Source organism: Propithecus coquereli, unplaced genomic scaffold, assembly GCF_000956105.1.
Source record: "Propithecus coquereli isolate 6110/MARCELLA unplaced genomic scaffold, Pcoq_1.0 Scaffold12, whole genome shotgun sequence".
NCBI classification, from domain to species: Eukaryota; Metazoa; Chordata; class Mammalia; order Primates; family Indriidae; genus Propithecus; species Propithecus coquereli.
Window position 1 is genome coordinate 1,048,887 of NW_012136080.1, and position 27,165 is coordinate 1,076,051.

The following is a 27,165-nucleotide window of genomic DNA, read 5'->3' on the forward strand; positions in this document are numbered from 1 at the left end:
TTTACATCTTCTACAATTTCTTTTTTTTTATTTTTGATTGTCTGTAAACCCGAACTTTCTACAATGTACATGTGTTGTTTATATAATGAGTTATTTTTGTTTCCATTTATAGACAAACACAAAATTTGGAAAATATTGTGCCACAATTTGACAAAAGGCTAATATATTTGTTATTTTAAAAGAACTTGGAAATTAACATGAAAAAATCCAATTTTAAGTGGACATTTCAATAAAATTAAATGGTTCAATTCAAAAAAGATTTAACCTCCTTTCTACAAAAGCGTTATCTCTATAAAAATATTTAAAATGTTTATATCCTTTGACACAGTAATTCCGCTTTTATAAATTTGTTCTGGGTTAGTTACCAAAGGTATAGTGGAAAATTTCTGCATGAGGCTATTTATAGCAATGATGTTCATAACAGCATCAAATTACTAATAACCTAATTTGCTACTATATGGGTTTTTATAAGATAAATGTATGGTGGTACTATGCAAATATTAATTTTTTTGAGAGAGTTAATTTTATTTTCAATTTGAAAAATAAACATTTATATCTATGTAGTCCCCTAAATATAAAAATATAATAGGGTGAAAAGTCTATGACGTGCCCCATCCCCTATAAGCCTAGATCCCTGATACTCCAGCTCCCACCCCTACAAATATACTTATCTTGTAGAATTTTTTGAATGCACAAATGTATAGGTAGAGATTTCTATTTTTCTCCATTTTATACACAATATGTGGCATAAAGTTCACATCATTTTACACTGTACTGTTATTGCTTAATAATATATCTTTATTTCCATGTAAATACATGAGAAGTTTCCTAATTTTTCCATCATTTTACGGATTATAATTCCGTTGTATATTTACCTGAACTCTTATTAATAAACATTTAGATTATTTTATCTTTTGCTATTACATAAAATGCTGTATAAATAAACTTGTACAAACATAATTTTGCACCTGTGTAACTATATCTGTAGAATAATTTGCTAGAATGTGATCGGTGGGTAAAGTGAATAAACTTTTGAAATGTTAGTAGACATTGCCAAATTGCCTTCTGCAAGGAGTTCAGATCAATTTACGCTCCCATCAGCAGTGTATGAGAGTATCTTTTTCCCCATAGCCTCACCACTAAAGTATATTATGAAACTTTTGGATTTCTACCAATTCCATAAGTGAAAATGGTATCTCAGTGTATCAATTATCTATTGCTATATAACACCCTTTCAAAACATACTGACTTAAAGTAACCATGATCTTTTATTTCTCATCATTCTGTGGGTGGTTGGACTGTTCTGCTGATTTCTCCTCGATTTACTAATTTGGTTACATTTAGCTGGAGGCCAGCTGGGGCTGGGACTGCTTGGACAGCTGGGAAAGCTGGTCCTGGCTCTCCATGCAGTCTTCCACCCTCAAGGCCACACTGAGCATCCTGGGCATTCTCACAGGGTGGCAGCAGAATTCCAACAGGCAAGCGCCAGCCTGCAAACTGGCATCACATCTTCTGATTTCCTAATGGCAGGGAAAGTCACATGACACAGATCAAAATCAAAATGAGGGGCTGCACAAGACATTACTACCCTTTGAGGGCCATTGTGATAACAGCCTACCACATTCAATGCAGTTTTAATTTGTATTTGTCTTGGTAATGAGTTTGAGAAATTTGAACATCTTTTCACAGATTTAGCAGCATTTGATATTTCCTTTCGTAGCAAACGTCTATTATATCTTTAGTCAATTCTAATTAATTCTCCATAGATTTATTGGTCTTTTTCTTCTACATTTTCAGGAATTCTATTAGGGACATTGGTCACCATTTTATGGCATGAGTTATAGATGTTTTACCTTTTTCATTGACACAATGGCTTCTTTAAAAAAAAAATTCTAGCCTACAGTGACATTTTCCTGGTGGGTATTCTTCATTTGGCACTGAATAGGTGTTACTGTTTTTGTTGTTGTTGTTGTTGTTGTTGTTGTTGTTTTGCTTTGTTTTTGAAGTATTTTGTGATGATACTGAGGTAGTACTCTTTTTAATGAACAATCATTAAATTAATTGAATTTTTCCAAACTATACTTTTAGTTCTCCCTGTAGTAATTTTAATTGATCCATGATGATGTTTTTCTGGTTAATATTCTTTGTATATGTTAGCATATTGGTTCTTTCATCATTTTTAAAAAGCATCCATGTGTTGATGCTGTTCCCATTCTCTTTTAATTACTAATTATTAAATTAAGTATACCTCATTTCTGCAAAATTAAATAGAAAAGACTCTGAAAAATAGTTCCAAATACTATAAAGGAGGAACTAATAAAAAGAACAGGAGTTTTTGACTTCAGAAGATCCGGGTTTATACTGATATTTTTCTACTTAATAATTGATTTATTGGAGCAAATTACTAGAACATTCAAAGCTTAAGTGTCCTCATTTGTAAAATAAGAGTAATGTTTTTTTTTTTGGTAGGTTCTTAAGATTATTAAATACAACATATTTTAAGTAATCTACCATAGATTATCCTCAATATGTGGTAGTTCTACTGTCCATCGCATATTCAGAAGTAATTATTTGATGTATATTATTTGAATAGATAGCACAATGGCTGGAATACATAGCTTAAAAATGACTTACTATGTAGAGAAAGATTATAGGAGGTTGTTAAAATTCATGAAGTGAAGATTTTTTTTGAAAAGTGGGATCATGCTTACTAATTTTAAAAAATGTTGAAACTTATCTCTTACTTAAAATCAAATATGTTATAGTGGTATGAGGATTAACTTGAGATGTTAACTTGGCTAGGCTGTGTTGTTCAGTTGTTTGGTGAAAAACCAGTTTAGATGTTACTGTGAAGGTGTTACTTCAAAATAATAGCAATGATGTATTTGATTATGTGAGTACATATGTGTGCGTGTGTGTGTGTGTGTGTGTGTATACATACAGTTATGCACTGCATAACAAAATTTTGGTCAATGACTGACCACATATAAGGCGGTGGTCCTGTAGGATTATAATGGACCTGAAAAATACTTATCACCTAGGGATGTTATAGCCATTGTAATGTTCTAGCACAATGCATTACTCACATGTTTATGGTAATGCTGGTACAAATAACCTACTATTCAGCCAGTCATAAAAATGTATAGCACATACAATTATGTAGAGTTCATAATACTTGATAACAATAACAAACATCTATGTTACTAGTTGATATATTTACTATGCTGTACTTTTATCATTATTTTAGAATGTTCTCCTTCTACTTATAAAAAAATATGTTAACTATCAAATAGCATCAGGCAAGTCCTACAGGAGGTTTTCCAAAAGAAGGCATTGCTATCATAAGAGATGACAGTTCCATGTGTTATTGCCCCTGAAGATCTTTCAGTGGGACAAGATGTGGCCGTAGAAGATCGTGATATTGATAATCCTGGCCCTGTGAATGCCTAGGCTCACGTTTGTGTCTTAGTTTTTAACCAACAAGTTTAAAAGGTAGAAAAAAATTAAATACATAAAAGCTTATAGATAAGGCTATAAAGAAAGAAAATATTTTTGTACAGCTCTACAAGGTATTTGTGATTTAAGCAAAATGTTATTATGAGTCAAAGACTTAAAAAAATTAAAAAGATTATAAAGTAAAAAATGTTAAAGTAAGCTAAGGTTAATTTATTATTGAAGAAAGATTTTTAAAATAAATTTAGTGTGTCCTAAGTGTAAAGTGTTTATAAAGTCTACAGTAGTGTACAGTAATGTCCTATGAGTTTACATTCACTCACCATTCACTCACTGACTCACTTAGAGCAACTTCCAGTCCTGCAAGCTTCATTCATGGTAAGTGCCCCACATAGGTATAGTTTTTAAATTTTTTATACCATATTTATACTGTACCTATTCTATGTTTAGATACACAAATACTTACCATTGTGATACAGTTACCTATAGTATTCAGTATAGTAACATGCTGTACAGATTTTTAGCCTAGAATCAATAGTCTATACCATATACCCTGGGTGTGTAGTAGGCTCTTCCATCTTGGTTTGTGTAAGTGCACTATATGATGTTCACAACAAGGACAAAATCATCTAATGACACATTTCTCGGAATGTGTCCCCTTCATTAAGCAACACATGGCTGTATATGCTTATGTATAAACTAAACGAATTACAATAGTGATATAAGGAATGGGAGAGAGGAATTAGGATATTTTTAATAAGGTACTCACACTACCAGTGAAGTGGTATAAAGTTATTTGAAAGTGGACTTGGATTAGTTGTAAATGTATATTGCAAACTTTAGAGCAATCACTAAAAAAGCCAAAAGAAAAAAAGCACTATTGATATATTAAGAAAGGTGAGAAAATAGAATAACACAAAATGCTTAATTATAATAAAACTGCAAAAAACAGAAAAAGAGTAGAACACAAAACTAGGAACAAAGAACAAAGGCAACAAATAGAAAATAGTAACAAATATGATAGATATTAATCTAAATATATCAGCAATCACTTTGAATTCCAATATTCTAAGTGTAACAATTGTACAAATTATAAGAGTGGATAAAAAAAGGCTTAATTATGTGGCGTCTACAAAAAGCTCACCGAAAATATAAAGACACATATAGATTAAAAGCAAATGGATAAAGGGAGATATACCATGCTAAGACTAATCAAAGAAAAGCAGGAGTAGCTATATTAATTTCAGAGAGAGAACACTCCAGAATGAGGAAGTTATCAGGGATAGAAAGGGATGTTACTTAACAATAAAAGGGTCAATTCTTCAAGAAAGCATAACAATCCTTAACATGTATGTGACTAACAACGAAGCATCAAAATATATGAGGCAAAACTGATGTAACTGCAAGGAAAACTAGAGGAGTCCACTATTATAGGTGGAGCCTTCACATCCGTCTAACAGAAATAGACATATCCAGGAGGTGGAAAATCAGCAAAGATATGCTTGAACTCAATACCATTAATCAACTGGATATAATGAGCATCTATATATTACTTCTTCCAACAATAGAATACATGCTCGTCTTAAACTCACATGAAATCTTCACCAAGATAGATTACATTTAGAGACATAAAACACACCTTAACAGATTTAAAAGCATAGAAATTATATAGTGTTTGATTTCAGATCTCAATGAAATTAAACTAGAAAACAGCAATAGAAAGATAGCTGGGAAATCCCAAAATATTTGGAAATTTAACAACACACTTTTAAGTAACACATGGATTAAAGAATAAATCTCAAGAGAAATTTAAAAGCTTTTGAAATAAAAAAAATTGAAAACATAACTTATCACAATTTGGGGGATGCAGTGAAAGGCATGAAATTTATAGCATTGACTGCAGACAGTAGTCATCCCTTATCTTCAGTTTTGCTTTCCATAGTTTCAGGTAACCACAGTCACCAAGTTTTGAAAATATTAAATTAAAAATTTCAGAAATAATCAATTCATAAGTTTTAAGTTGTACACAATTCTGAGTAGTGTGATAAAATATTGCCCCATCCCACTTAATACTACCTGGAATATGAACCATCCCTTTGCCCAGAATATCCAGGCTGTATATGTTACCTGCCTATTCATTAATCACTTAGTAGCCATTTTGGTTATCAGATCAAGTGCCATGATACAGCAGGGCTTGTGTTTAAGTAACACTTATTTTACTTAATAATGGCCCCAAAGTGCAAGAATAGTGAAGCTGGAAATTCAAATATGCTAAGGAGAAGCCCTAAAATTCTTTTAAGTGAAGTGGTGAAAGTTCTTGACTTTAATAGGGAAAGAAAAAATTTTGTATGCTGTGGCTGCTAAGATCTACAGTAAGAACGAATTCTTCATTTGTGAAATTTTGAAGCAGGGAAAAGAAATTTGTGCATAGTATATACAGGCTGAGTATCCTTTAACTTGGAACCAGAAGTATTTCAGAGTTTTTTTTTTTTTTTTGGATTTCAGAATATTTGCAGTTTACATAGTGCAAATATTTTTTTCAGATTTTGAAACATTTTGGATTTGAGATTTTTTGATTAGGAATACTCAACTTGTATAGGGTTCAGTACTATCTGTGGTTTCAGGAATCCACTGAAGGTCCTGGAATGTATACTCTACGGATTAGGGGAGACTACTGTATACTAGAAAAGAAGAAAGATTAAAATAAATCATCTAAGCTTCCACCTTAGGAAATTACAAAAAGATCAAACTAAACCTAGGGTAAGCATATAAAAGAAATAAAAAATAGAGCAGAAATAAATAATATTGAAAACAGTAAAACCAAAATCTAGTTCTTTGAAATAAAGAGTAAAATTGATAAGCCTTTAGCTAGGCTAAGAAAATAAAAAAGAGACAGAACACAAATTACTAATATCAGAAATGAAAGATGGGACATCACTATAGATCCCAGGAACACTAAAAGGATAATAAAGGAATACTATGAACAATCCTTGCCCACAACTTTGGAAACCTATATGAAATTAACCAATTCCTTGAAAGACACAATCTGCCAAAATTCACACAAGAAGAAATAGACAATCGGAATAGGCCTATATCTACTAAAAAAATAGAATCAATAATCAATAACCTTCTAAAACAGAAAGCACCAGTCCCAGAGAATTCACTGATGAATTCTACCAAACATTTCAGGAAGAAATTACACGAACTCTCTACAATATTTCTAGAAGGTAAAAGCAAAGTGAATGCTTCTAACTCATTCTGTGAGGCCAGTATTACCCTAATATCAAATCCAGACAAAGACATTATAAAAAAAGAAAATTAAAAATTAATATCTCTCATGAGCATATATGTAAAAGTCCTCAACAAAATATTAGCAAATTAAATTCAACAATGTATAAAAAGGATTATGCAGCACAAACAAGTAGTATTTATCTCAGGTATGCCAGGCTAGTTCGACATTCAAAAATCAGTAAATGTAATCCATCACATCATTGCTTTGTAATTTTTCTATATTGTGATTTATTTATTTTCTTTTTCATTTTAAAACTATAATTCAAACACATAAACATAAGCAATTTTCTTTCAACACATTTTTCTTTAATGATTCTGTTTAATGTCCAACTGTTTTAATTGAGTTCTACATTTGTGAAAATTATGGGAAAATAATTTACTTATTTTCAGTAAAAACATTGTTATGTCTACTTTTTAGTATACAGAGCCATGATCAGACTACTTAAAAATAACCACAAAAAACTTGAAAATTGTGATTGGGGATAAAATATAAACACAGAAACTAGTAGAGCCTTTCAAACAATTAAATTTTACATTCAAAATGTTAATGAAAAATGTACTATATAATCAACTATACAGATAATAGAGGTAGTTTCATTTCCTTCATGTATATAACCTTGAATTTATTCTAATCTATTTTTTGAAAAGATTGCAATGTAAGCATATACTACTCAACCTCACTGGGCGTGATAGTGTTCCCCAAGTGGACAACATTCTTAGTCAATTAATGCAGAAGAGATAAGTCTGGACCAAGGTCAGAAATATATGAATCTCCATAGAGCAACCTAGGTGTAGGCAGCTGAGGAATTAATTATACCTGAATTTGAGAAGAAGATGAAGGTCAATCACTATTTCAGTTATTTAACCTCAGAGAATTATTTCCATCTCAGATAATTCTGGAAACTCATTAAAAGACCTAGTGGATTAGTTTCTTCTCTGAAACTTAGGCTGGAAATAATGGACTAACAAGCAGAAGCTATGACATGGCAAACCCTAATTAAAGGAATTGTTTCTATGATGGGAACTAGAGAATTGATTTTGAAACTGCTTGGTCTTATTAAACACAAAGATGTTATAAAGGTTTTGTGTTTTTTTTCCTAACTGAGGAGCTAGCAGATAATATTCTGGGAAGCTTGCAATATTTCTAACAGAAGTCAATGCTAGAATCAAAACACACCTTTCCTTTTGTGAAATCTATGAGCTTAAAAGGAAATGGAACATATAGTGTTTCTTATGAAGGACACTATATTAAACTGGAACCTCAATATAATTTTATGCATATTATATACATATACATATATACATACATATGTGTATATATGTAATATTTGGTTAAGTATAGGATCCTTAATAACCCCAAGAAGTAGAAACAGCAATCCATGAACTCCAGGATTAAACTCACTTCTTTATACAGAAATAAAACTGAGGTCTAAAATATTCTGTAATTTTTACAAGACAAAATATTAAATAACTGGGTAATGTAGAATCAGAACCAGTTCTGGCTGTAGCTCTTCTAGTATTTAATCTTGTATACTGATACTTTTCTCCCCTCATCACATATTTTACCATATTGTTTTGGAATCTAGCTAGTAAAAATGATGCCTCATTAAAAGAATGTTCTATGGAATAGACACCAACTGTACTATTATTCTAAGCCTCCTTAGTTGTATTGACAATATATAGTTATACATTTGCTACAAGAATCTGAATGTCCCAATTGGGCACATGTCTACCCTCTGGTTTCATTGGCAATGACCAAGGTAGCAGGGTCAAACAGTGTAGGCAAGGTTTCTGGGCACCAGAAGTCATTCCTAGAGCATGGGCTCTCTAATAAAGACATTCATGCTAAGAGTTACTGATTTCATTCTTAGAAGTCAAGAAAATAAAAAGATAGACTGAGAAATGAGGAAGGGGATGCATTACATGGTACTGTGTATGAGGAAGCAAAAGGAAGACATTAGTGAACAGATAATCAAAGCTAAAATTGCAAATTTGTGTTTAGGTGCAGCAATTGGGAAAGTAGGAAGGAACTAGATTGTGAAAAGTATTGAAAATCACAATAACATTTATCCATTTAGACAATGAAAACTAATAATTCTGAAAGAGAGAAAGCCAAGATGAGAACTCCAGTTAGAAGAATTATCCTCTTGTCTTTATATGGATGGGACCGATCAAGGAAAAGACAGGCATTAAATGAATTAATTAAGCATCATGGTTGAAGCAGTTAACGATCATTCAATATCCATGTTCTTCCCCATCTTCCATGTATGTGAGAAAGGATACATGACTAATTCTGGCCAGCAAACTGTTATTTGAAGTGTGTTTCTTTCACGTTGATTCATTGATCAGCTATAACTCTCCAGCTCTCTCTTCCTTTGTGTTGGTGCTCCTGTATGCCGTATGTTGAGATGGTAGCAGACACATGATGGAAATAGTTTGCATTTCTGAATCAACACTTGAAAGGTTGTTGCACTGGAAGGGTCACCCTAACAGACCTCGTGTAAGTGATAATACACGTATATATGTATAGATAATATACATACGTCTTGTGTCTGAGATTTAGTGGGTTATTACTACAGCACAAACCATTTCAGTGATTCTTAAATTTGAGCATGAACCCGAATCACCTGCAGGTCATGCTAAAACATGGATTGCTACACCCCATTCTCAGAGTTTCTAATTCAGTCAGTCTTGAACGGAATTGAAAATGTTTCATTTCTAATAAGTTCTCAGGAGATGCTGATCCTAAAGGACAGGGGAACATAATTGAAGGACCGCTGGCCTGGGAAAACTAGAAAAACTGGAGACCTTCTGTAAAATATAGTTTATTTCTGAATTAAAGTAGTAATAATGAGGTTTTTTAAAATGATAAACATCAGGGATGTTGAAAAATAAGACATTATACATCTCATGCAAAAATTACATTGTATTGGGGCTAATCAGAAAAGCAAAATCATGGCGATGGCATCGCTATTTTGAAGCTACTTATCACTGGATGCTCTTTTCTTTTTTTTGTTTTGTTTTTGAGATGGAGTCTCACTCTGTTACCTGGACTGGAGCGCCCTGGCGTCAGCCTAGCTCACAGCAACCTCAAACTCCTGGGCTCAAGCAATTCTCCTGCCTCAGCTTTCCTAGTAGTTGGGACTAGAGGCACAAATCACCATGCCCAGATAATTTTTTCTATTTTTAGTAGAGATGGGATCTTGCTCTTGCCCAGGCTGGTCTCGACCTCCGGACGTCAAGTGATCTTCCTACCTCCCAGCGTGCTAGGACTACAGGCATGAGCCACTGCACCCAGCCTCTTTTCTGTTTTTGTCTCAGTGACTGCATATGTCTCCTTATCCTCTTCCCACTTTGGGAAACTCATTGTCTTATCTACAGTCTTTTCTCTTGGCTTCAAACTATGTAGCCACTGATATTAATCATTTTTCTAAACTACAGTGACATTTTCATGTCAGACTTATCCCTTTCTTTTTTTTTTTTTAAGGTTCACTGTATTTATTTATTTATTTAATTTTCTTTTATTTCAGCATATTATTGGGGTACGAATATTTAGGTTACATATATGGCCTTTTCCCCATCCGAGTCAGAGCTTCAAGCTTGTCCATCGGCCAGACGGTGCGTACAGCACCCATTACGTGTGTACATACCCATCCCTTCCTCCCCCCTCCCATCTGCCCGACACCCAATGAATGTTACTACTATATGTGCACTTGAGTGTTGATCAGTTAATACCAATCTGATGGTGAGTACATGTGGTGCTTGTTTTTCCATCCTTGTAATGCTTTCACAGACTTATCCCTTTTTTATTCAAGATCTCATTGTTAATGTCAGGAACAACTAAATATATCTTGTTGGCCATACTTTTCTGATTGTTTTTCTTTCTTCCTTTACCTTTAATGCCTCATATCCAGCAAGGAGAACAAGGAACAATAGTCACTTCTGCAGGAGATTTGAAAATGCTGGAGCTCCTGTGCTTTCTGCCAGGGATTGAGAGGCAACCGTTGCCTGACTTTGAAACCATGCAGAGCCAGAAGACTCCAGTCAAAGGCACTGATTTCTGGATATGTGAGCCTCAGTCTTCCTTGTGCAGACACTCTTGACACCTGAACATGCCTTGCTTTTCCGTCATTAATTGTAATCATGAAAGTTTGTATTGCAGAATCTTTGGCTTGTGGAGTTGGGGGGTGATAAGCTGTGTTGGAGATTAATGGCTAAGATAGCTGCAGAGATCACTCAAAATATAAACTTTGCACTGGGGTGAACACAATATTGCTTTTTGAGTCTGGAAGTTCCACCTATGGTGAAACTCTCATCTTGGTAAGTGGTAATTAGTACTTAATCTTCTTTTCTCATCAACTCTTAGACTAGCGAAAGCACAGAGTGCTGAAACTAGGCTTGGGCATTTGAAGAAATATCACCTAGGATGTATTCTTCTGTGTGAAAAGGACAAAAATAGAATATTGAGAACTATACATTGCCTCCTCCTATCACATCTGTATACATTTACATTATAGATTATTCAATGATTTTTATGTTCCTTGGTCAAGTAGCCATCACCTGTTGATGATGAGTTCAATTATTTAGAGGCCTAGTGAATAAAATATCAATCAACGTATTTTTGCAAAGAGTTTTTTTATATGTTCAGTAAAGAGGAATACATCTTCAGATGTGAAGAAATCTGAAATCAGATGCTATAGAGGTCAAAATATTGAATAGCATTTTATGAAAGGATTAGGTGCTAAAATCCACTTTTAGGGCTATAATTGAATATGGTTAAAATTACCTCTAAAATATCCCTCACAACCCTACAAAGTAGAGTGTACATAATTTCTTAATGAAGAGTAAAGTTTGGAACTCACTGAATTAATCCCAAGAAAGAAGCAAAAAGAAAGACAATGTGCTTCTGTCTGCACATTGAAACCATTTCCGACTTTAAGATAATTAGGATTTATTCGATTCTGTTTAATGTTAAACTTCTATTACCTTAATAAATGCTCATAAAAAGTAAATGAAGGACTAACTTTCCCATCTGTTCTAGAACCTTATAGGTGTGCATACGGCCACAGAGAAACATTTCTTCTTCTGTGGCTCTACTTGAATGAGTGCCTTCCCCTCCAGTTAAAACCTTATGGTCATCTCAAATTGTGGATGCAAAACTTGTATGGTCATTAGAAATGCCTGGGAAACATTTTTGAAACTGTAGATTATTGATACCCTGAGAGATTCTTATTCACAAAGTCTAACGTGGAGGTTGAGAACACATTTTAAGAAAAATTTTTCCCCAATGAACCTAATCATTAGCCAGATTATAATAACACTGATGAAGGAGATCCAGGAAACAAACAACAGGGTAAATAATACCAGATGCCTATTTCGTAAGGCTCTCAGCCTCTTAAACAGTCCCTCTACCCAACAGCCTCCATCAACAGGCCTTTCCTTGTGCTGCCACCAAATTTCCAGATTGTGAAAACTTGATAGGAAGAGACACATGCCTAATTAGTCCTTGACTGTCTTCCAAAGCAGACGACCACATCTCCAGCCCCGAACAGCAGGCCATGTGCTCATTTTATTCATCCGGTATGTGACTAAGACACAGCACTTCCGTGGGGGAGAGGTGGGGAAGAAAAAAACTGGCAGTAAACTATGAAACTAATTCTCTTTGAGCTGTGCAGCTCCCTGCCTAGAATATTTCGCTATTCATAAGCCAACTAAAATTATTTTGATATTCCCTTTTTGGCAATGAAAACCCAGAAGGAAAGGAAATTTTTTCCTTTCCTTTTTCCTGTACTCCCCTTTGCCTAATTTTTGTTCTCCCAAGAAGGGAAAACTGTCCTGACCACACATGAAAGCTGTTCTCCCAACTTTCCTGCCAGCTGCATGCAATTTTAGGACCTTTTAATCTCTAAAAAATGTAACATTCACAGGTCCTACTGTCAGAGAAGTTCCCTGGAATGTTCGAGATGTATGTGTACAGCCTCTACAGTTGGGCTTTGAACCAGCTGTAAGAAAGAATGTATCATTCCCTTATGGTACAGGGAGCAGATTCAGCCTCAGGCCTAACACAAAACCAGAAATAATTTTCTTCGGGCTTCTTTCTCTCTGCCCCAATTACTCTGGGTTCCTCCTGTACTTACTGTACCTACCAATCCTCCAGTTCCTTCCTGGCTAGTACTATCTTGGCAGGAGACCTTAATCAACTATTCAGAAATCACACCTGCAGACCTCAAGTCCCACTCTATGAATCTAATGCTTGACTATGTTCCATTGTGATCAACGTACTCTTAGAAAAAAAATGTGTTAGGCATTGTTAGTTGCTAGTGGGCTTGTGCTTTAGCTCTTCTGGCTTAGTCCAAGGCTCAGAGAAGACATCCAATAAGTGTGCACTAAATGAAGGAAGGAACATGAAGGACTTCAAACTGAAGTCCTCTGCAAACAGTGCTTTAATGCTGGAGAATAACTCGTTATCCTTGAGGTTTTCTTCTGGCTCTAAATCAAATATAACTTCTTATACTACTTATTCATGATGTGGCTTCAAGTAAAAACTGGAACTGGGATAGAAACAATGAATTTTCAGTAAAGTGGCAGGACACAGCCAAATTTTTTCTCGATATTCTATAGCCTCCTTGAGAGAAAATCCTCTCAAGGATGAAATAGGTGTGGAAAAAAAGGTAGAGAGAGGACATCAGAATGAGTCCAAGTAGACCAAGATTTGGGCCACTTTTCAGTACAACTTTAGACAACTTTTTACACATTTTCACCTGAAAAAGCTGCTAAGAGGACCCATGAGAGAAATTTGTTCTTATGGTACTCAGAAGGAAAATGACAATAGAAGGTTAATTATTAAAAGCAATTTCAAAGGACGTTTAGAGTAATTATTTCCCAAATACTAGTGTTTAGCGCAGCTACTTAAGAACGTTTCCTTGCCTCCCTATGAACAGGCCTGTGTCACCAACCCAACTCTATCTCTATGACTTACTAACAAAGTTCTCCACAGGTCACTGTTTCCCACTCACCTTAGGCCCAATTTCATTTGATAATACGCTATCTCATCCACCAAATCTCTCCCTTTCTTTCTCTGCTTATTGAAAGTTCATCCATTCTTCAAGATCCCAGCCCTAGCCCTATTTTCTTTCTAAATAAAGCCCTTCCAATGGCTCTGGCCCTCTTTCTCTCATTTTTTGCACCTCCTGACTTTGTGCAGTTCCTGTCTTCACCACGACGGTATCACATTGTTTTGGAACTATTCCAAATGCATTTAAGTTATTCAGTAAGTGGAAAAATATTCCTGTCTTAAATATTACTGTATATCATGAAGGAACTCAACTGATGTTTGATAAATACTTATTGAATTGAATGGCATCAAATTGATCATGCCAACTCATTAATCTCATAGCTAAACAAAATCATCACAAAACACATGGTTTAGGGTCATTTAGGGAGAAGGTAGAAAATTATGTTTGTTTTACATGTTTCTGCCATGGAGCCTGTGTGATCGTATCTTTTTCTGAGATTTTAGAAGCTCCACAAGACAATCACAGACCCACAAAGAAACCAAGAAGTTTGCCAGTTTCAAGTCTGTGTAGTTTACAATTAAGGTGACTGTTAGACCTGACTGATTTACTCATATTTTTATTGGTGAGGCAAAATTTGTATATTTTGAGTATTCAGAAATCCCCTGAGAGGTCTTTTGTGAACAAATAAAAGTGTGCCCAATGATTTAATCAATATGGCCAAATATTATATACTGGCCTATTTTTCCTAGAAGATATTGTCTCTTTCAAGTGGACAACACATATCATTTTGGTTATTATCCTCTGTAATTACTCACTCAAATATTGGCTAATAAAAGATATCTGATCCATGAACTATTTCTATTTATCAGAAAATGAAGGGTGTTTGAGATCTGAATATTTTATACAAATGTACAAGTTCCTCTGCCAATCATAAACCCCACTAGTCATCCTCAGTAGAAATTGCCCAAGATTTCTATTTTCTTGAAATGGTTGTAACCCCTAATGACCGCCAAAGCTTTTCTGACAAAGGGAGAGTACTTTGCATCTTCTTCCCATCCATCATAATTAGAGCGGGTGAATTGAAAACATCCAGCCTGCACTAGATGGGAGCTCTGTGTGACTGCCGGCTGGGAAACGCTCACGGCAGCTGCTTCACTGCATTAACCCCATCAGCTGCACTTCATTAGAGGACACACTCACCTTCCTAGGAGAGTTCAGGGCTGCATGCCTCTGCCATAGAAGCCTGGTTACAGTGTACAGTGTTGGTCAACCTTTCCCTGGAACTGAGATGTGCTTTCCAGCATGTCTTCGTCTATTCTGGCTGCTCTAACAAAATACCATAAGCTGGATGGCGTACAAACAACAGAAATTTATTTCTCACGGTTCCAGAGACTGGGAAGTCAAAGACCAAGGTGCCAGCAGATTTGGGGGCTTGTAAGAGACAATTCCTGGTTCCTAGATAGTGCCTTCTCTCTGCGTCCTTACATGGTGAAAGGGGTGGATGAGTTCTTTGGGCCTCTTTTGTAAGGGCACTAATCCCATCCTTGAGGGCTCAGCTCTCATGATCTAATCAACTCCCCTAAGGCCAACCTCCTAATATCATCACCTTGAGGATTAGGTTTCAACATATGAATTTTGGGGGGACACAAACATTCAGCCCATGGCACAGCAGCCAGCATCTTCACTCAAAAAGCTGGTTGAATGCAGGCACCTCAAAGAGAATTTTCGGCTTGAGTATTCCCTTTGCCAGCCAGTGTGCAGATGGAGGGGTGGGTTTGGAGTATGGTGGGTGTTTTCATGTGAATATTTTGGATGGCAATAAATGGGGATGCTAATATACACATTTATTCCTGACTTCATGGCAGCTTTGTGACTACCCAACTGACAGTTTAGCATCTGGTGGGGCACTGTGTGGGTCAACCGCAGATAACATACACACTCATCCTTACAGAAAAATTGGATGGAAATAGGAAGATTTGGAATACACATAACCTATTCACTGGGCACTGTTTTGCAGCACGCCCACCTACAAACTTATTATACTATCCTACATCAGCTCTTTCACATTGTTTCAGACTTTTTTCCAAATCAATTGCCTGGTTTCAAGGTACTTTTTTGTTTTTTGTTTCCTTAGTAGGCACTCATGGAAATGCTAAATAGAATTATCATGAAATGTGTCACTATAATTTGGAGTTCTAGGGATAAAGAGACAAGGTTGCTCTAGCAGTTTGTTTTACACACTATTCTTAGTTTGCCCTGTTCACTTTAATCTCATAACTAAAGAGTAGTTCTCAGCATCCACCTGGCATGCCAATACATCTTGGCAGAAAGTTATGTTCAAGTCAGTCTTTGTGTGAATAATTACATTTGTTAAAAGGAGCCCAAATGCTACAATACTTTGCTTTCAAATACATAGTAAGTTCTCATTGTAGGGTAGTTATTGCTCTTATTTTATTCATGGGAACTTAAGTTGGAGCCCCAGTAATGATAAGAACTGCATGGTTTTGGGAAAGTCACCTGGCTTTTCTGGGCTCCAATTTACTTATCTATAAATATAGAGTCATAGGGTTGTGGGGTGGGTTGACTAACAGAAATTTCAAGGCCCTTTTCTAATTTCACATTTTATGATTTATGGGAAGAGAGACATCTTAAGGAATACCTAATTGCTTCTGATGATGGTTCCATATCAAGTTTACAAAGTGGAATAAATATTAGAAGTGGAATTCTTTCACAGAGTCTTTTTCCTTGTTAATTTAATTGTTTGGTTTAAGCATCCAAGCTGCGAGAACTAAATAGTTTGCTGAGTTCATGAACATTTTCAAAGAATCATTGGTTTTTCAGGGCAATTACACAAGCCCAGTGCTCTCGTGTTTTCATGGAGCAATTGCAACAACTCCCAAACCCAATGACCTGTTTTCTCTGGTTGATATTGGTCTTCTTTCCTTTAAGAAAGTGATTCTTGAGAAAAATTTACACCCAAGTATTATTTCTTGAAACACAAATTTTTGCTGATTGTGTGTTCACTTGTTATTTCACTCACCAAACAGTTATGAGCACAACTAGGTCCTGCGCATTGTGGAATTGCAAATGTGAATAAAATCTTAACGAAGTCAAACCATACACAGGGAGACACAGTTATCAAGGAAAGCATAAATCTCCTCACTGGCCTTTTATACCATTTCTCTATTGACTACTGAGGAAAGGAATACTGAGAAAATAACTTAAATTGAATATGCCCTTTTACAATTTGTGTGTTATGTCCAAGAAGAGAGGGTGGACTGGAATATGATGAGCAATCTGGGTTGAAGCAATATATCAGAGTGAAAGGGCAAAGACATTAAAGGATGCTGGGAATTCATCCATGTCTCCATCTAGTCTCCATTTACCCATTCATTAATTCAAAAATATTTATTGAACATCTATTATGTGCCAAGTATTGTGCTAAGCAAAGAGAATTGACACTGTCTTCATCCAAGAGCTTACATTTTAAAGTAGAATGGTGAGACTAAGTACTTAAGATAGAGAATGCCTTGTATTATGATATATTGAGATTTGGGTGTGCCAGGATTCAGGATGTCTTCTTGAACAAAGAAAAAGATATCCTCAGATTTGGAGTATAAATAGAAGTATTCAGGTAGGTGAAGGGTGAGGACTGAAGCAAAGAAAGGGAAGAAGGGCGTGTGCCATGCAAGAGAAAGGAACAACATGCACCAAGTCAAAAGAGAAGAGAAAGCAGGAAATGGAACTAATTTCATTGTATCAAAGTGTTGACCTCCAAAGAAGGTAGGAAATGTCTTAAAATGGGGCTGGTAATATAAGCAGAGAGAGAGCTTACATACTTTAGATCTAGATATTAAGGCAGCACTCAAACTACAAGTCACTACTTCTGAGGTAGTAGCCTAATTGTTACTACAAAGGAGATAATGACTTGAATGAGGAAACAACAATGGGTTCTGAAAAGAGGAGGAAATTTGTCTGTTTATTTATTCATTTATTTATTTGAACCAAGGTCTTGTTATGACTCAAACTCCTGGGCTCAATGGTCCTCCTGCCTTGGCTTTCCAAGTAGCTAGGACTGCTGGCGTGTGCCACCATACCTGGCTAAGAGGAGGTAATTTTGAGAAACGTTAGTAACTGGAGGGTAGACCTGACTGGTTGATTAGATGTAAGAATAAAAAAGAACTTTGACTGAGTTTCTGCCTGGATTCTGATGTCATTCGTTGGTCAAGTGGAATCACTGTGATGGAGGATGAGGGAGTTATTGCTGGGGGGAGAGGATGACTTCTATTTCCAACCATTCTGAATTGCATATGCATGTGGTATATCCAAGTGGAGTTCTCCCGTGGCCAGGCTGTTTGGTTTGGATCCAAAACTCAGTGAAGATAGGGGAATTTAAGATTTGGGAATCATTATTATAAAGAAAATAACTGAATCCAGAGGGATCCAGGGAGAGTGTATAACGTCATTCACTGAGTGAAAATAGGAGAGGGTAGAGTAACAGATTTTGAATAATATGAGCATGCAATATTTTTGTAATTTTTTAGTAATATTTAATAATTAGCATTTAAGAGGAAAAGTAGCCTAACAAAGAGACTGAAGGGAATAATAAGGGATGTTGGAGGAAAAAAAAACTTTTTTTTTGTACTAAATGTCACTGGGATGTTCAGCTTGTCATGTACCTGTTCATACTCAGCTCATTCCCATTCCTCTGTGCTTAGCTGGATACTGCGGGGGCCTGGACCACTTAAAACTACATTTTCCAGACTTCCTTGTGAGCTGGCTTCCAGTCTGGTTTGGGCAATGAGTGGTACCGGCTGGGAATTTAAAAAGATATAGGCAAGGGAGAAGCTACTCTACTTTTACTGTCAGTCTTTCCAGTGGTACCTCTAGCAGCGGCAACCATGTTCACTAGGGACTGTGGACTCCACCAATGTCAGAGATTCCCAAGCAGTGGTTTTTACAGTGTCAGCTGGCAGTGCACTCCTGAGTTGTGGTAAAACCACCTATTGCCTTATTTATCTTACCCTAGAGATAGTAAAATTTTCCTGGAGTTACTTTCTGTGCTAACTTGATTTTTGTTCTTTCTCCCTCAGCCCTTCAAACACTCCAAATTCCTAAACACGGCTTGCAAGACTGTATTATCTTTCTTTGGATAATTTTCCTCAATAATTTGTGTTGCTCTCTTTCCTTCTTTGAAATTAACACTTCAACAAATTTGAGGTTATTTTAATCCTTCCACTTTGTAAATAGTTGCCCTGTACTAAACGCCCTCCATTTGAAACATCTGGCATTGCTCTTCTGTTCCTGGTTAGACTTTAACCGATTCAGAGCTCCTGCTGAAAGAGAGGATTGGTACTGTACGTGACAACAAGGAAGTTGTTGGGCGTTTTGGCAGGAAGAATTTCCGTGTATAAGTGGAGCAAAATCCAGACTGCTGGGGGTTCAGGAGATTGGTGGTTAAGTTCAGAAAGCAATGACAGACATTTTCTAGAAGTTTGCCCATAAAAGGGAGGAGAGAAAGAGAAGGCAGATCAGACAAGGTATTCTAGCCTTATAACATCAAATATGGTAGCTTATAGTCATATGTAGTTCTCAAGCATTTGAGTTTTGGTTAATCTGAATCGAGATGTGGTGAAAGTATAAAACAAGCTTACTGGGGCCAGGTGCAGTGGCTCATGTCTGTGATCCTAGCACTATGGGAAGCTGAGGTGGGAGAATTGCCTGAGCTCAGGAGGTTGAGACCAGCCTGAACAAGAGTGAGACCTTGTCTCTACAAAAAATAGAAAAATTAGCTGGGCATGGTGGCACACACCTGTAGTTCCAACTACTCGGGAGGCTGAGGCAGGAGGATCACTTGAGCACAGGAGTTGGTGGTTGCAGTGAGCTATCATGATGCCATAGCATTCTACCAGGGTTGACAGAGTGAGACTCTGTCTCAAATAATCAACAAAACAAAACAAAAACCCAAACTTACTGGATTCCAAAGATTTAGTATTAACACAGCAAATATCCCAATAATTTTATATAATTGTATGTTGAAATGGAAATATATTTGATATGTTAAGTCCAATAAAATAGCATAAAATTAACATATTTCTTTTTACTTTTGTTTAATGTATTGCCTTATTATATTCAAGCTAATGTAACAAACTACCATAAATTCAGTGGATTATAAACAACAGAAATTCATTTTTCATAGTTCTGGTGTCTAGGAAGTCCAAGAACAAAACTGGCAGATTCAATGTCCAATGAGGTTCTGCCTCCTGATTCACAGATGGCTGTCTTCTTGTGGTGCCTTTGCATGGCAGAAGGGGTGAGGGAGCCCTCTAGGGTCTCTTTTTTAAGGTTTCAAATCTTATTCATGAGAGCTCTTCCCTCATGACCTAATCACTTCCCCCAAACCACATTTTCTAATACCATTACATTGGAAGTTAAGATTGCAACATAGGAAAACAAACATTCAGTCTATAGCATTCACAGTTACTAGAAAATTTAAAACTATAAATGTGGCCTGAACAGTGCTGTCCTAGCCAATGACTGAAATGGCTGGTAATGTCATAAGCCTTCATGGTACCTGGTTTAAGGAGTTAGTACCTAAAACATACAATATGTACGTAAAACAATCATACATCAGAGAAAGCACAGGTAAAATGGAAAAATGCTGCTTTTCCCCATAATTAGAAAAAATAAATAAATTTTTTTTTTTTGCTCAGAAGACTCTTGAATACAGTTGGGGATAGGTAGCTGACATGATCAAATTTGCAGTAGGAAAGTAACTATCATGGCAGAGTTGCAAGGTAGAATTGAGAAAGGAGAGCCTGAAGGCAATGATACCAGTTAGAGGACTTTAGCAAGAGTCCTGGAGAGAGGTTCTCTTAAGGGATTATACATGGAATTGAGAAGAGAGGGTAGGATAGTTGATGTTATGGAAATAGAATTGTCAGAATTTCAAAAATTATTGAATATAGGGGTTTGAGGAGGGGCCACACAACCCACCAGCTGCACAGTACACTGTGGATTTAGATTTGGCACTCTGGTTTCTGATAGGTTTGTTTAGAAAGATAAAATGCCATTACCTTTTAGAGAACGTTTACTTATGTTGCTGGTTTGCCAAGGACCAGAGACATCACTGCACGTCCTAATGATACAGCCAAAATTCTTTATCTCAGTCTCCTGAAATCCACAGATAGCAGGTCTAGTGGCAATGATATTGGATACAACTCATCCAGCTCTCACCAACAATCAGGAATTTAATCCAATACCACCTGGTTTCTAATGATATTACTCTAATGATGCTGAATAGCTTCAGGTGATGGAAACTACCCTGGCGGTGGAGACAGCAGACAAAGGCTCAAGGTCTGGCTCCATCAAAACCAACCATGGAAGTGACTTTACCTAGAAGAACCCCAATTCTTTCAATTGTAAAATACAAATGAAAATATCTGTCACTAGATTACTTTCAAATTATACAGGGTCATGTAAGTGAATTAACTTTATAAACAATGATGATTTATGTAATTATGCATATAGTACATCTTTATAGCTGCTCTTTCAATTTTGCATATAGGTATTTTTTCCCCCCAAGTGGAAATGTGAAAATTTCCCTAAGTGAACTTTTAACGAGTTACCTCCTACGCGGTTACCTTATCCTACACTGTAGGGGGAAAGTAATTTTGAGCTGAAGGGCCTATTAATAGGACTTCTAGTAGCCACCCACCCCCACAGTAAGCATGTATTGGTGTGCCTGCCTGTGTGTGGGGAGGCATGGGTGTGTATGTGTATTTCAGAGTCAAGTTGTAGAAAGAAAGCATCACAGCTTGAAAAAGCTACACTTGACTGTTTTGGAGAAACAGTTTCTACAATTAACCCTGCTGATATGTTTGTAAACCTAAAATAGTGTAAACACACACAGTTGCTCTCATTAATTTTTGATAAGCAATAAGACTTAAAAATATTTTACCTCCAAGCATATGTTATTTGCATTTGGCTTCAGTGGCAGGCATATGCCTTGACATACGATGCTCCATCTTGTACCGAATGCACATGACTCGCATCTAAAACAATGGATGAACTGCATGTGGGCATCTCATTGGCTCAGTGTTTGGCTCATTTATATCTGGGGTTCTTTGAATAAGACAGACCACACAAACGCCTAAATCAGGAACACTTCAAATTTCATGAATATGTGTTACCCTATCCATTCTTAAAATAGTAATAGAAAGTAGGGGTTTAGATGTCTACATAGTATAATTTGAGTTTGTGAATTTTCTTCCCCCATAACGCCCACTTATCCTCATATAACCCCACGGCAATCTGACACACTGGGCTCCATCCTGGAAATAGAATTGTTAAAGTCATTCTTTTGTTTTAAGCAACTCAGTCAAATTAAATATCTTTTGCATGTTCAGCACAATACTTGCTAAAATGTTTTTTCAGAGCAGCAAAAAAGTCCAAATAGCAACCCAGCATTTGGAAAGTCAAGACTGACACATAAAACAATTAACAAGTCTTTATTATATCTGAATATTAAGTCTATATTATTTGGAGAAAACTAGTAGATTTTAAAATCAATCACCATGCAACTGTGAGTCCTGGAGTGCTTGAAGAGTTGGAGAATATAAGTGAAGACTGAATGAGTAAAAGATGATTGACCTGACTATAAACCACAGGCAGGTTAAGAACTTCCAAAGAGAGGAGGAAAACATGGAACATGAGCCAATGTAGCGTGAAGGTGGGAATCGGGGTTTGTGCCCATGGCAGTGGGAAGGCTGGTGTTGCCAGCATTGAAATTTTTGGGAGGGATTTTTCTGACTTAAAATTATCTAGAGACCTGCTTCTAAGGGATTTGAGTAATAGGTAGCAGAGATCAAAATAGTTGGGTAGACATTAGAGAGCCATGCTGGTTTTAATCAGGGACCAGTGGGGAATGGGACCAGGTTAACCTGAAGCAATGTTCAGAAAGGATTAAAGGCAAGAAAAAGACTAGAGAGGGAGAGAAGGTAGAGTACGTTTCGTGATTCAAGCATGTGGTAATGAGGGCCTGCACTAAGGTGGTAACGGAATATGAGGAATGAATGGAATGAAAAAGCCCCCCCTTTATACTAGGAAAGATGGCCATTGTCACTGACTTCTTTTCTTCTTCTTTTTCCTCAGATGCTCCTTCTTCCTCTTCTCTTCACCTTTTCTTACTTCACTCTGATAATTGAGCACTTACTATATAATGGGCACTGTGCCAAATCTGTTGTATGTATTACCTCTGGGTTGGGCACATCAGTTTTAGGTGTTTTTTTAATGCCTGTTGTTTAGATGAGTAAACTGAAGCTTAGAGAGGTAAAGAGTCTGGCCCAAGTCACCGAGGGCAGAGTCAGCATCCCACCCACGTCTGCGTAACATGGAAGCACGAGTGTGTTAGTTATACCCTTGTGCTCTAACACCCCATATTATCATGGAGAGTGCAGTCATCTTGGATTATTCCTACCTTCTGTTTGCCTTTCTTTTACTTTTAAATCTCTTTTCATTTAAATTTAAAAGTAAAATATGCACAATAAAAAGAAAACAAGTATGACACAAGTACACAGAGTACAAGGTCAATGTTCTTACCTACCTCTGCACTCCTCCCCCACGTCAATTTCTGCTCCCTTCTCTGGAGGCAACTGATAATAACAGTTTAGAGTGTAGCTTTTCATATCTTTGTCAGTGCTGAAGGCAATCACTGTTCCCATAGGAATTCACCCTGCTTTGGAGTCATCTTGATACATGAATTGGACCCTGCCTTCTCATTCCCCTCGGTGGTGGTAGAGGAGATGGAGGAGGGGAACAGGATACTCAAAAAGTATGGGCTATACAGTAGCATAAATAATCTTTTCTAAAACAAAGTTATGTCTTTTTATATTCTTACAAAGTCTAAGAATTGTAATCAAACAAACAAATCCACCCTGTACACTTATTCAGTTCAACAAACACATAAGAGCCTACAATGATTCAAGTACTTATATTACAAATGCCTATAAAGCAGGGTCTCAGTTTTTAAGATGTGCATAGTCTAGTAAAGGGGGACAAATGTACAAAGAAGTGAATACAAATAAATAAGCAATAAATAAATAAGCAATAATAAAGGTCTATTTAAACCAGACAAATACTATTCTGGTTACCTATTGCTGCATATCAAACCACCTCAAAACTCAGTGGCTTTAAACAATTTACCAGTATCTTTCATAATTTTATGGTTTAGCTGGACTCAGCTGGGTAGTTCTTGCTTGGAATCTTCTATTCTTTGCAGTCAGGTAACAGCTAGAACTGGAATCATTGCAAGACTCAACTAAGCTAGATATCAAAGATGGCTTCCTCACTCACATGTGTGACACCTCAGTACTCTTCTGGGTGGCATCTCTAGAGTGGCCTGGACTTTTTACATGGCCATTCAAAATTGTGAGAAGCAGGAAGCTGAACTGCCAGGCCAGTTAAGGGCTGTGCTTATAGTCATTATGACATCATTTCTGCTGTATCTTACTGATCAAAGCAGTCACAGGGCCTGACCAGGTTCAAGGAAGTGGAGAAATAAATCCCATCTCTTGATGGAGGAATGTTCAAATGCAGAAACGCATATGGTAAAAGATATTTTTGCAACCATCTTTGGAACATACCATCTTCTAAAGTAGTAACGGGAATGGAATAATTGTTTGGGGCAGAGGCAGCATCATAGGGAAAGCAATAGCTCAACCAAGTTTTGAAGAATCAAAGTTTCAAAGGTAGAATGGATGAGAAGCAGTTCAGGGAAAGCATATTCCAGATAGAGTAAAGATATTATCCAAATGCACAGAAGGCTGAAATTGCTTTGGCAAATGTATTGAATTGTTAGACATGGATGGAATAATGAAGGGCCTTGCTAACTACATTCAAATGATGGGAAGTTTTTAGAGCTTTCCAAGCAAAGGAACAAGGGGATCAGAAAGTTCACTATAGCAGGGCAGTGGAATAAAAAAGTAAGGAGGCAAGAGTAGAGGCAGAAAAAATAGTGGACAGCTACTTTGCCAAGAGGCAGAATGTTTCACTGGATTTGAAGTCAGTTTACCTGGGTTTGAACGTTGGCACTGTCATTTACTATGTGTGATTGTACAGGTTACTGAGTCTCTCTGTGCCTCACTTTTTCATGTGAAAAATAGACAATTAAACACAGGCTTGTTAGAATGATTACATGAGCTAATCTATATAAATCAGTTAGAATAGTGTTGGCATGTATTAATAGAAAGCTAATATTTTCTGGAATTATTTTAAGTTCAATATTTCACTATGCTGTTGCAACTGGTGCTTACTATGTGCCTGCCAGAGTATCTCATTTAATATTTTTAATAACCCATTGAGGTAGCTACTAATAACAGCCCTTTTGACAGATGAAGACGCTGAGATGCAGAGGGAATATATAACTTTCCCAAGGTCAACCACTGTAGTTAGGGTCAAATTTTTCAAAGAGAGAATGAAATCAGAAAAATTTAGTAGCAGAATCACAGTTTTTCATTTTAGCATGTATATTTTTAAAACAGAGAAAGCATATATATACATATGCACATATATACATACACACATAAAATGTACATATATATAATACCTAGAGAACCAAAACATTTCTTTGCAATGACAGTGATTATTTTTAAAAACATTATCTCTCAACTAAATTATTTTAACTTTTCTCTGAGTACAAGGCTCACACGTTGTAAAAAATTAAATTTATTCAGAACCACAAATCACTATTTGTTTAGACAGAGAGACCAATTAGGGTCCTTACCTGTCAGGGAAAAAAGAGCTGACAAATCAACTCTGCAGGACGCACTAGAGCTCTGAGCTTGCCTTCTCTTTGTTAGCAGCCCTACAAAATACTTCCGTGATTCAGCGTAGTAGCTTCTCCTATTCAACCTACCCTGATATGCAGGCGGCTTACTTAGGCCTCCAAGAATATGCAGTCTGGAGGACATAAATCTGAATTTGCAGACCTGGGTGCAGAAGTAATAGGAGACTTGAGAGTATGAGTTCCTACAAGGCAATGCATTATTATTTTTTATTCTCTCTAACTGTTATTTTGTATCCTATTGTGATAACAGAAGACACATCAGTCAGAGCAGGAATCAAGCTTCAGGAGACAAATCTAGTGAAAAAAATAAAATAAAGAAAGAAGGAAAGAATAAAAGGAAAAAAGATACGGGCTAACAACAGGTATTGGTGAGGTAAATACTTCTCTTCCTCAGTCTGAGCAGTGTTTTGTGGGCCAAATTGCAATGACATGATCAAAAACCTTTCATACTCACAACAGGAAGCCCTGGGCTAGAGGGGGAATTCTTGTGAACTCCTTGGGCAGGCACTGTTTGAGGGGTCCCCTTAAATACTTTGCTGCTTCTCAGTGAACTCACATCCATTATCCAACGGAGAAAGAATCGGTGGGAAACTTGACGTGTTCTTTTTACTCAGTCTCCAACCAACTGTTTCATAAGCACTTTTATTTGATAGCTATTGCACCCGAAAGAGTTAGCTGGAAGGTTGGTTTTCAATCAAAACAGCTTGGAAATCATGGGAATCAAACTGGCTAAAATTGCTTCACTCGATTGAAAGGGAAAAACATAAAACAAAAAACGCTTCCGTTTTCATCCTTTCCCTTTTCCACTGATTTTATTCTAATCAGATGGATTCAGTGATCAGAACCCAACAAACTATAAAGTAAAATTTTACCTTTTTTATGATGGAAAGTTTATTGCCAGAGACATGGATAAAGAAACATTCCTCAGCTCAAATATTTAGGGTTCTTACTGGCCTCTGGGGAGAAAGTAGCCTTGTTGTCATTCGCAAGTGCCTCCTGAGAGATGTGGAGGGTGGCATAGAGGAGGAAAAGCAAAACGCTTTCTTTGCCCACATTCCCTTTCTTAAAGATTTTGGTTTTGCATAAATGACTCTCCTAAGCCAAATGGAGGAAACAAAATCCTCCTCCTCCCTGAAGTCAGAAAAATTGAATTACTTAAGGAGTACTTAGAATTATCATAATCACTTCTGGGCCCACTCAAACCAGAAATCTGTGTTCTTAGAAGTGGGATATAATTCCCAGTTTTAGTCTGTTTTTACATTATGTTATTCAAGCCATGCAAAATATTGGGATCTGTTTCTTAGAGGTTGGAGTAGAACAGTTGGATGGTCCAGAGGCCAAAATAGCCACAGAAGAGATGTCATAACTAACTGAGTGCAAGTCATGGCCAAAGTTTTAGCAGTGCCAGGCATATTGTTTGTGGTGCTTCTCAGAATCACGTTGAATGACAAGGTCTTTTGAAAAGTTATTAATCTATACTGACTCAAGAGATATCAAAGCGTAGTCTAGACATTCAAGGCAAGAGAAGAAACTGGCAGAATAAAAGGTAAGGGAGAGAAG